This window comes from Bos javanicus, chromosome 6 (genome assembly GCF_032452875.1).
Source record: "Bos javanicus breed banteng chromosome 6, ARS-OSU_banteng_1.0, whole genome shotgun sequence".
Lineage (NCBI taxonomy): Eukaryota > Metazoa > Chordata > Mammalia > Artiodactyla > Bovidae > Bos > Bos javanicus.
Genome location: NC_083873.1, coordinates 7,517,329 through 7,528,005, shown reverse-complemented (window position 1 = coordinate 7,528,005; position 10,677 = coordinate 7,517,329). Strand labels below are relative to the sequence as shown.

The 10,677-nt window shown below is 42.8% G+C and overlaps 1 protein-coding gene across 2 annotated transcripts in view; it reads left to right on the top strand.

Moving 5' to 3' along the window:
• Positions 1 to 1,024: 1,024 nt before the first annotated feature.
• The window catches only part of LOC133249225 (bifunctional heparan sulfate N-deacetylase/N-sulfotransferase 3), a 184,083-nt gene continuing 174,430 nt past the window's right edge, over positions 1,025 to 10,677 (top strand). For both annotated transcript variants that reach the window (XM_061419299.1, XM_061419301.1), the window contains exon 1: positions 1,025 to 1,189. The gene's annotated coding sequence lies outside the window, so the exon portion shown is untranslated. The remainder of the gene's footprint in view (positions 1,190 to 10,677) is intronic.

Below are 10,677 nucleotides of genomic sequence, written 5' to 3'. Positions count from 1 at the left end.
CCAATCCTAGCTACTAGGAGGACATAAAGCTTCCAGTGGCAACACGAGAGTCGTGGGTCACCCACTGAGTGGTTGACATCACCTGAATCAAACGGGCTGAGGGGCGCTGGCTCGATCCTCCAAAGTAAACGAGGGTACTGTTTCCAGGAGGAGGAATGCGTGGCTAGAGGCAAAACCATAAAAATCCAGTACAACGTGTATCTTTAGTAGGTCCACTTCCACCACTTCCTAAAACTTCCACATATGCTGTTGTCAGTGGACCAAGCCCCTGGAGAAGGGCATGGCAACCCACTCAGTGGATCAAAACAGAAATTAAAAAGGGAAAAAGTCGTTCAATTGAGGCTCAAAATGTCGCTCCAGTTGTTGGCCTTCATCTGTCTTCAAGAGCTGGAACACAGCACGTGGCCTTTAGAAAGCCGGCAAGTCGAGGCAATTACCAGCTTACAACCTCGAAGCCGCCCGCAGCGCTGTTAGGTTCAGCGTCACTGGCGGGAGCGCGACCAGACTGGACGACGAGGGTGCGCCGCACCTTCCCCGCACCGCCTCTGGAACTCACACCCACTTCCCACACACGGCCCAACCCTTCTCCTTGGCGACCGCTACCAACCTGCCCGCAGTGGCCGTCGGAGCCGGCCGACCGGGGCGGGACACCCAGGGTCCCCAGGCCGAGGGCTGGGCAGGCAGCCGGGCGGAGCAGACACGGGCGCAGCAGACACGGGCGCAAGGCGGGCGGATGCAACCGCCTCCAGCCCCCTGGCTCCCGTCTCCTCCCCTTCCCCGGGCGGGCGGGCGCGCGCGGGCTGGGAGCCGGGAGGCGGCGTGAGGGCGACGGCGGCGCGGCCGGGCGGGTCCCGGGGCCGCGGAGCGCGTCGGAGCGAGCGCACGAGTCCCCGGCGCGCCCGCCGCTCTAGCCCCGCGGCCGCTCCCGCCCGGTGCCGCCCGCGCTCCCGGACCCGGGCGCGCGAGGGGAGGGGCCGCCCGCGCGCCGCCCCGCCCGACTCCCGGCACCGCGTCGCCCCCGAGCGCCGCCCGAACGGCGGGGCGGCCGCGACCCGCGGAGGCCGAGGACCCGGGAAGCAGCATCCCGCGGACGCCCGCAGCCCGAGGGAACCGCCAGGGACCCGGCAGTCCTCGCCCAGACACCCGCCCCCGGAGACTTGGAACGCGGACTCCAGAGGCGGCGCGCACGGTCAGGACAAGTTTCTCGCGGTTTAAAGGGGTCCTGAGACTGCCACTCGTTTTATTTAATCGACCTTTCCTCGCCTGTTAAAAATAAGTTTATTTAGACAAAGAAAAGAAAGATAGCTTCCTGGATGACTGGAGGTTTTTAAATACAATCCCGAAAGTTTTGCATGGTGTGGTTATTTGCTTATACTTATTTATTAACCTGTTAACTCTTCAGCTGGACAGAAAATTGACATTTAAAATATTTGAGAAACATTTCTAGTTCGCTGCTGCTTTCAGGCATCGTGTTATTTATCAGCTTCTTTAGCATCTGTCTTCCCCAAGTGGTACCAAAACCTGTCCCTTGGCGACGGGTCTTGCATGTGACACTCTTGCCCTCTAGTGCCTCAGCAGCTTGGTAGCAGTTTGATGGCTAATATTAATGAGATGTTACATAACAAGGGTACGGGGCCTGGACTGGTAGTATCTGCCACTTGTAAAGCCAAAAAGCCTGAGCCAGTGGTAGTGGATACTGCTGTTTCAGTTTCTTTTCTATCTATTGAAACTTTCTGAAACGTTTGCAGCTCTTTCCGTTTTAATACCAGGTAAGTGTATCTATTTATTTATACTATACTTTAATGGATAACTCATAAATGTAGGAGTAGCAACTTTGTTTACAATCGAGCTAAGAATTTCAGGATTGAACATGTGCCTAATTTTATCCTTATAGAAGAAATAGAGCATTTAATTAAAATGAGTGAAACAAAGAAATGTCTTACCCTGGCTTAATTTTAAAGCTTCTCTTTTATAAAATTAAAGTATTAAGGCAATGATCTCTTACAGTTGTTTCAGATTTCCACCAACAACTTGTAATTATTCTTCAGAAGATTTGTTAAACAGAACATATGTCTGTTGCTTGTTGGACTAGAAATTTGTAAGCAACATTGGAGATTTAAACTATAACTACCTATCTATATAGTAATGATCCTCAACAAATCTTTCTATTTGATGCAATTCATTTTATAAATATCATTTAAAATTATACAGTTAATAACATTAAATGCAACTGGAAAGAAATACCCTAAGTATTGAACGCAGAAGTTTAAAATTAAAAGAAAATACATATATAGTCCATTTAATATATCTACATTTTTTTATAAAAGAACTAAGATTTTTTTAAGGGGTTTACCTAGATGATCTTCTAACTAGTTCTTCTAATATCTGGAAACTACTTAAGCCTCAAACTCATTTAAAGTTGAAATTTATCCATATTCTCTACAAACATATTGGTTGTAGCAACATATGTAATCTGGAACAGTTTTAAGGAAATCACTCCTAAGTGATGTAAACAGCTACATCTTGATATTAAAATACAAATCAAATCTTAAGACACATGTGAAACTGATCTCAAATCCACTTTTTATTTTTCTTAGAAAATATAAACTATTGAACAATGCTGTTCACCACAAGAGAGCAGAATGATGTGGAAGAGAAACTCCCAAACATCTGATACTCAGCTAAAGGACAAATTTTTCCTTTTTCTTCAGCCATAGATCCCTATTAATATTAAACTTGAGAAGGAGATTTCAAAAATAAATTTGAAAGACATTCTTTTGGAAAATAGTACTGAACATATCAGGAGTCTTGCCTTAACAGAAGCTTTTCTCCTTTTCTTTCTCCTGTTAACACAGACAATATCTGCCATTTCTCTGATATTTTTATTGTTTTTCTTTATGGTCTTGATGGTAAAACAGAGGTTTCTTTCTTTGTATAAGCAAATATTGATATTAAACTGGTCACATGAGTTAATTTTCTTCATAGTCTTTAGAATAAAGATTCTCATGTTAATAAGCTATTCTAGATGAAACAAAACTTTTATCTCTTTCTAGAGAGATTTGTTATAGTTCAGTGTAGTTGAGTTATAGCATACCCAGTATTCTTGCCTGGAGAACCCCATGGACAGAGGAGCCTGATGGGCTACAGTAGTTCATGGGGTCTCAAAGAGTCAGACATGACTGAGCAACTAACCCTTTCCCTTTCCTTCCCTTCGCTTTTAATACATTTCCTGGAGAACAGTATTGTCTCTGAAGATTACAGCAAATGTTAGACTAATTTGTGCTGTGACTGAAAGATTTGTTAAAAAAAAAAAAAAAACAAACAGTGGAAGAGATAACCAGGCATTTGAGGTTCTTTTTTTCTGAACAGTATATATTTTGTTGAAGAAGTTATTATGAGCTAGAATCTTTATATTCAAAGGCTGATTTGTCAGTTAAGAATTTTATAACAAAAGAAATTACAAAATTTTCATTTAATTCAGAGAATCTTCTATGACTTCATTGAATCCTGGTTGAGTCTCAATTGCTCTTCGGTGATTAATGGCAACTTTTAAATCTAAATAAAATCTGAGCTATAAAATACTTTGTTGTTTGTGCTACAAAAACAGGGAATTAGAATTGGTAATAAAAACACTATTCTCAGCTAAATGAATGCCTTGGGTTTCTAATTGCTCAACAGTTTAGACAGCAGAGAAAAGACAGTGGAAGTCTGCCTGTCCTGTGCTGTGACTATTGGAGACGAGCATCTACAATGAAATGCATGAACTCTGAGCAGCTGTCCAGATTAGAGGACGCTACCAGGCCACTACAGTAACGGCCTGCATTATGGTGATAACTAGTCTGAACGCTTAAAACTGTTTTATAACGGAAGATTCTCTTAGAATACCCAAAGAATTGGTTTTAGAAAACCAATTGGTTTATTTGGCTGCTTGTTTGCTTTTAATAAAAACCATATTCTCAGCTCTGGGATGTCACAGTGGGTGATTTATCCCTTCATATTGCGTTAAACATTGCTCATCAATTTCATGTAAGTTGTATAACTAGGAGAATGTCAAGCCCTTCTGTAATTACTTTTCTGCAATTATTATATATAATAAATTATTTCACAAAAACTCCTGCAAATTACTGAGAGATGTAACTCTTCGCTTGTGTATGAGAAAGTTGCTCAGTTGTGTCCGACTCTTTATGACCCCATGGGCTGTACAGTCCATGGAATTCTCCAGACCAGAATACTGGAGTGAGTGAGTAGCCTTTCCCTTCTCCAGGGGATCTTCCCAACCCAGGGATCGAACCCAGGTCTCCCACATTGCAGGCAGATTCTTTACCAGCTGAGCCACAAGGGAAGCCCAACTCTTCACCACCTGTTGTGAAAAAGTCAGGTAGTAGAGTTCTGTACTAAAACCTTTCAGCATCTCACTGATGGGTTTCCATTTTACATACATTTCCCTTTTAAATCTTCTCTGATTGCAGCGTTTGAGAATAACCTGAAGCTAGATCTGGCTTGTAGGCTGGGTTCTGCCATGAGAGCTCTAGTCTTGGACAACTCCTTTGCTGGCTCTGGGCCTCTGTCCCTCACCTGGAAAATAAGGGTCTCAGAGATCCTTTCCTGTCCTCTGTATTGCCCAACACTGTGGAAGTTATTCTGGAGGACTGGACAATGAGACGTGAAAAAAATTAAAGAATAATGCAAAACTAAACTTAAGTGCTACTCTCTAGAATTTTAGTAGTAGATGTGTTATTGGAATAACAGCTAGGTTATAATAATAGCAGTTAGGACTGCCCAGGTGGTCCTGTGGTTAGGACTTCTCCATCAAGTCAGGATGTACAGATTCAGTCCCTGGTCATGGACCTGAGATCCCACATGCTCAGGGGCCAAAAAACCAAACCCTAAAAACAGAAGCAATACTGTGACAAATTCAGTAAAGACTTTTAGAAAAATGGTCCACATCAAAAAATCTTAAGTAAATAACAGCCAACATTCATAGGATGGACACCTGTACCAGGCACCATTTAAGCAGTTTATATATTAATTTTTAGCTCATGTAATCTTCACAAAGATTATGTGAGGTAGATACTGTAATTATTTCCACTTCACAGATGAGGAAATTGAGGCACTGAGAGGTTATCTACCTGTCAAATATTGCATCCCTGGCAAGTGGTAAAGCCGGGATTCAGTTTGACTCTGATTCCAATGCACATGTCCTTAACAACTAAATTACATTTTCTCTCCATAGGCTTCAAATATTTGTGCTTGATACACCTCTTGATATAACACAGGAAACTCATGTACCACTCCAGTCATTTCTACCACCTCTCCCCTTATGTATGAAATGATCATTCATTTATTCAAGAAAAATTTACTCTGCACCTACTTTTGTGCCAGGCTTAAAGCAGTTCCCAGGACCATTACATGTGATGCCTTCCTTAATGAGCTGTATTTAGTTTAGGTGATTTCTTTCTCCTCTCTTGCTATTCCAAGTGGGTTGAGTTTCACTTGTTCTGAAAGCTGCCCATGACAACAGAGGAGTAATTTATCTTACCTCTTCATTGATGCATCCACAGGGTAGTGAGTAAGAGAACCAGGACCTCAGACCTCCTCAGGACTCCCTATCATATTTTTTATTGCTCCTCTCTGCTCTTTTTTATCCTCTCTATGCAGATTGACTGCCTCTGCCTCTCAGCTTCATGTAACCTGCCCTCAAACCCAGCCAAAAACTGATCTGTAACTTTACATCTTCCAGTCCAGGCAAACAGTGAGAGACTGGGTTAACATCTTCTGTCCCCATGTCTCTGGAGAAGGATAAAGCGGCACAGGTTAGAGTCTGTGCTGAAGGCTGCACTGGCAGCAGGCACAGTGCCCCGCTGTTAGGCGTGCATTGATACATACATTCTAGCTGAATTTAAGAAGTCAGAGGCAGACATGATCGCCCGTAAGTCACAGAGGCAGAAACAGCAAGCAGCACTGGGAGAGTTTTCTTCTCTTGCCTCACTGTTTGGCACACCACTGGGGGAAGTGAACAAATGGATTCCTTCCTTCATAATTTCTAAGTACAAAGGAGGGAAAGTTGCAGTAGAAAGTCATTTTCCATCTAATGTATTAAACAAAGATAATACCCCCATCAGTGCAGCTTTTCTCCCATCCAGCTTTAAAAAAAAAGAAAAGCCCAGTTCTAGAGACAAGAGTATATTCTTGGTTGTAGTCCATGCAAATCAGCAAATTACTTGCCTACCACAGCAGGGTTCAATAAATATGACACAATTTGACACATTCTTTCTCAGACAAAAGCGTGTTCTTTGTCAATCTTTAATATTGCTAAAATTACTTTTAGCAAATCCATGCAGTGTATTTGAGGCCTCTCAATGCATTTTTCAATACTATAAAATATGGTTAATTTTGTGAAAGAGGAATACTGTCAAGATCTTTTAAATATCTTTCATTTATGTTAGAACCTGAAGTTCTTTAGTTATTAATACTCATTTTCCAGATGGCAATCTTTTTTTTTCACATTCCTTATGCTGCCAACATGATTCTATTTCATTTAGAAATTGATTTTTACTTTGGAATGATGGTGGGAGAGAATGGAAGAAAAAAGATAGGTTACAGGAACAAGTAGGTGCTTTCCCCTGCAGATTTTACCATGTTTTGCAAAGTGTAGGTTTGTATGTAGTCAGTTCTTCACTATGTATGTAGAATGGCCTGTGATTCCCAAAAAATAATTGTTCCCTCTGTCTTTCATTAATGGTAGATAATTAAATAATGGCTGGCTGATGTTCCCATGGTGAAAAACAGATGTTTTCCTTTTTAAAAACAGATGAATTGCAAAAGAACTCTAACCACTCTGAATTCTGAGAACTATCAGAAGAGGGGAAAATGGGTATTCATTCAGTAAAAGGTACATTCTGGATGTGTCTGATTTATGGCTGTGGTCAAGGTGGTCACTGCCATTGACAGTATTTATATTATCACCCTGACTGTTGGAGGCCAGTGTGACTGATCAAGGTATCCATTCATGGGAGAAGGTTTTACTTCATGACTGCCCTAGTTTGTGACTGCAGCTACCATTTGTAAAATTTAGTAGAGGCTCTTTTTCGCCCATTTGTCACGTATTCAGTGGGATGTGGTCACTTCTGGCACTGTGTTGATATTAAGGGTATAGAAGTGAACAGGACAGGTGCTTCCAGCTGTTTCCAAACTGTGAAGAAATATTACCCAGAAAATCCCACGACTAATTATCACTGGAACGTGCTGCAGAGCACAAGTAGATAGTGATGTGAGAGTGTGTTCCGGGGACCTGGCAGATCAGGGAAGCAGGGAAGTTTCTGCGAGGCTGGGACATATATGCATAGAGCCACAGGATTTGGAGAATGAAGTAAAATGAGAAGAGCGGAATAAACTTCCAGACAAAGAAAACAGCATGTGAGAGCATCCTAGGTCAGAAAAGAGTTTCAGGCCCAGCTCCTGCCCGAGCGTAAGAGTAATCCATAGAATCAGGCCTGAATCAGGCCTGAGATGTCAGAGGCAGAAGGGAGCATGCCTCCAGTCTTGCGGGATATGTACAGGAATTTGAGTTTTCATCAGCAAGTGAGATGACTGGCCATCACTGGATTTTCAGCTAGGAAGGAAATCAGAGTTGTACTTTGATGCTGGATTGAGAAAAGTAGAGAGGGAGCTGAGAGGGTTTCTGGTAAGGCTAGTTGTTGAGGTGGTTCAAGTGAGAGGCACCCTGCCGGGAAAGAGAGAAGGACGTTGCATCTGAGAGTTTTGGAAGCTGGAAATGAGAGCACTTGGGTCTATTTCGATAGGCAGGAGTGCGGGAAAAGAAGGTGTTGAGAGGAGCCACCAGATGGCTGCAGGAAGATGGAGACAGGTTTAGAGGGTGGGTCGCAAGTTTGGTTACGGACAGGTTGGGCTTGCTTGTGACACAGTTCCAGTGGAGCCAAGGAGTGGCTGGACTGTCGTTAGAAAGGGCATGGTTACTGGAAATTGTTATTATACCAAGTCAGTAGTTCAATTTGAAATGCTGGAGCTCAGAGGAAAGAGGTTTGAATTCCAAATAAACACTTGCAATTTGGGGGAGCATCGTTGGTAATGAAAGCCAGGGGGTGTGTGAGCTCATCTGGGAGAAGGGGGAGGAATTAGAAGCCCAAGGGTGGATACAGTGCTGATCATGTCTCTTTGGGGGCTTCTTCCTCTGCTCTGAGACCCATCTGACTTTAGATTCCTGCATCAAAAGTGGACTTTCTGTACCTCCCACCGCGCTGCTTATACTAACATGTTTGTAGCTATCCTTTTATAAACTCTTAGTACATCTTTATTGGTCATCTTTAGGATATTTTTCTCATTTATTATGTTATTTATATCATCATCATCACCACCACAGGTAACATTTAGGATATTCATTCTCTGTGCCAGATAATTTTCTAAGAGACTTTTACACTTTTATTTCATAATCCTCATCAAAACCATCACAATATTGTAATCATCCTCCAATTAAAATAATTTTAAAAAGAATAAAATGACTAGTGCATGTGAAAAAAAAAACCCTGTTAAGTAGGTACCACAAGTATCTCACTTTTAGTGAGGAAACTGCAGCATCTAAAGGGAAGAGCTGCCTGATATCCACTTCCTATATGTTCCTAGCATGAAAGGGACGTGTTTGCAGTTGCCTTCCCGAGTGGATGATATCTTGAATGTGGGCTGTCAGGTTCTAAATCCGTTCAGCTACTGCAGGCTGTTGTACCTTGGGCAGGCTGCTTAGCCTTTAAAGGGCCTCAGACTGTGTTGCTCCTAGTAAGTGTTCATTAATGTTAGCTGAGCTGCTGTTGCTGGCATCCTCCCTGCCCACAGATGGGATTTGCTTCAGTGTGCCCTATAGGATATCCTAATGAGGTGGTGATGCTTATAACCAGCCCAACCTTGTAACTTCCTGTTATCTGTTGTGACTGTTCCAAAACTTTGCCTGCCTAAATGGCTTGTTGATATTCTCAGTTTCATATACAGTTTCTTGGTCATTCAGCATATTCCTTATCATGGTCAGATAGGTAGCCAAGTTCAACCATCGCTGTCAGCTCTGTGCTTTAAGTCAGTGGTGTCCATGGAAACTCTCTTGACCCACAAGCTCATGTGCCTGTTCTTCAGTCATTTAGAGAGCCCTTCAGACCATGCAGAGTCTGTACTTTCTAATATATTTTTGTGAGAGCACTTCAGGAACACAGTCGTCACTATACTGAAGCGTTTGCCTTGTTGATCTTCCTGACCTTTCAAAATGTTTTTATGCCGTGTCTTGTTTAAAAGATCACTGGGAATAACATGAAACCTACCCTTGGAAATTTCAGTCTGAAAAAGCAGTGAGACCTTAAACAAATCATGTTGCTAATAATAGTAAGCCTTTGGTAGAGGCCTTAAAGGAAAAGTGATTATAATTAGAGTATAAAATCTGGGGACCTGGCCTAAAGGGGAGAGGAGTGGACTTGGTCGGAAAGAGTTTCCTGAAGAACTGAATTTGTGCACCATATCGAGATTTGCCCGCAACCTACCAATTTTGACCCTAGTCAATTTCCTCGACTTTCTTGTTTGTCAGCATCCAACTATTTTGTAGAAGACTGTGATTTTGCTATCGCCTCACGCATCATTTGGTCACCTGCTTGAACCCTAAGTGTCCAGCAGTAGCTCACGCCAGTTTCCACTCTGTGCCATGGTGCTTTCATTACCGGCACTGTCATTCTCCTAGTCCCCAAGCCTGCCTACGCCCGCCCCCACCAGTAATCACGTCCATTTCTCTTTTCCTCCTGGGCCCTCTTTGTTGTCATCCTCTCTGATAACCACCTTTGTCTGGACGCAGACCGCCCCTCCCTGGCTTGTGCAGCAGCGTCTTTGCTGGGACTGTCCTGATTCCACCTACTTCTTCACTCCGTGCAATGCAGCGCGTACTCTCTCTGTTCGTATTATTGTTCTTTGTCCATTCTGGGTGTCACTGCTACACTAATCATCTGTAAACCCTATTTTTATTGTCTCTCTTCTGTCCAGATACATCCAATGCTGTTTCCCAGTCGACGCTTTTGTGTTCACAGTCATTTTAATCTGCAGCACTTTTTCAGTGAAACATTATTTCCATTTTCAGTCCAATACATAGTGCGTTATGATTAGTTTAGACTGATCCTCAGATAAATGCACTGTAATCATTGCATTTCATCCTTGCCAGGTTTCTATGCCGGGCATGTACGCCACATCCTTATACCCAGATCCTGCCCATCATGCTAGGCCCCCCTCAAGCACCATGTCTCTTAGAAAGTACCACTAACTCTCCTAAGCTTCATTCTTCTCTCTTGCTCTTTCTTCTGAAACTTGTAGTAGACGTAGTCTGTACAGCACAAATCCCTACTCATTATTTGCAACACAGAGTTGGCTGTTGTTTCACACGTTTTTCAGTATTTTATGCCTGCTAATGGAGGAGGCAGCTTTGATAGATTTCTCGTAACTACCCTACACAGTGAGAGAAAATACACCTCACCACCCTGTCTCATCACAGGTAAGAATTTTGTGAATTACATGCCTTTCACTTCTGACAATAGGAACAAACTAGGAGACACTGCTATCTGAACTGCAAAAAGTGAGAACAGGTTTTGTATCCACTCAGAAGCACTTCACAGCTAGAACTAAAACAGGGGCCTAGAGAGA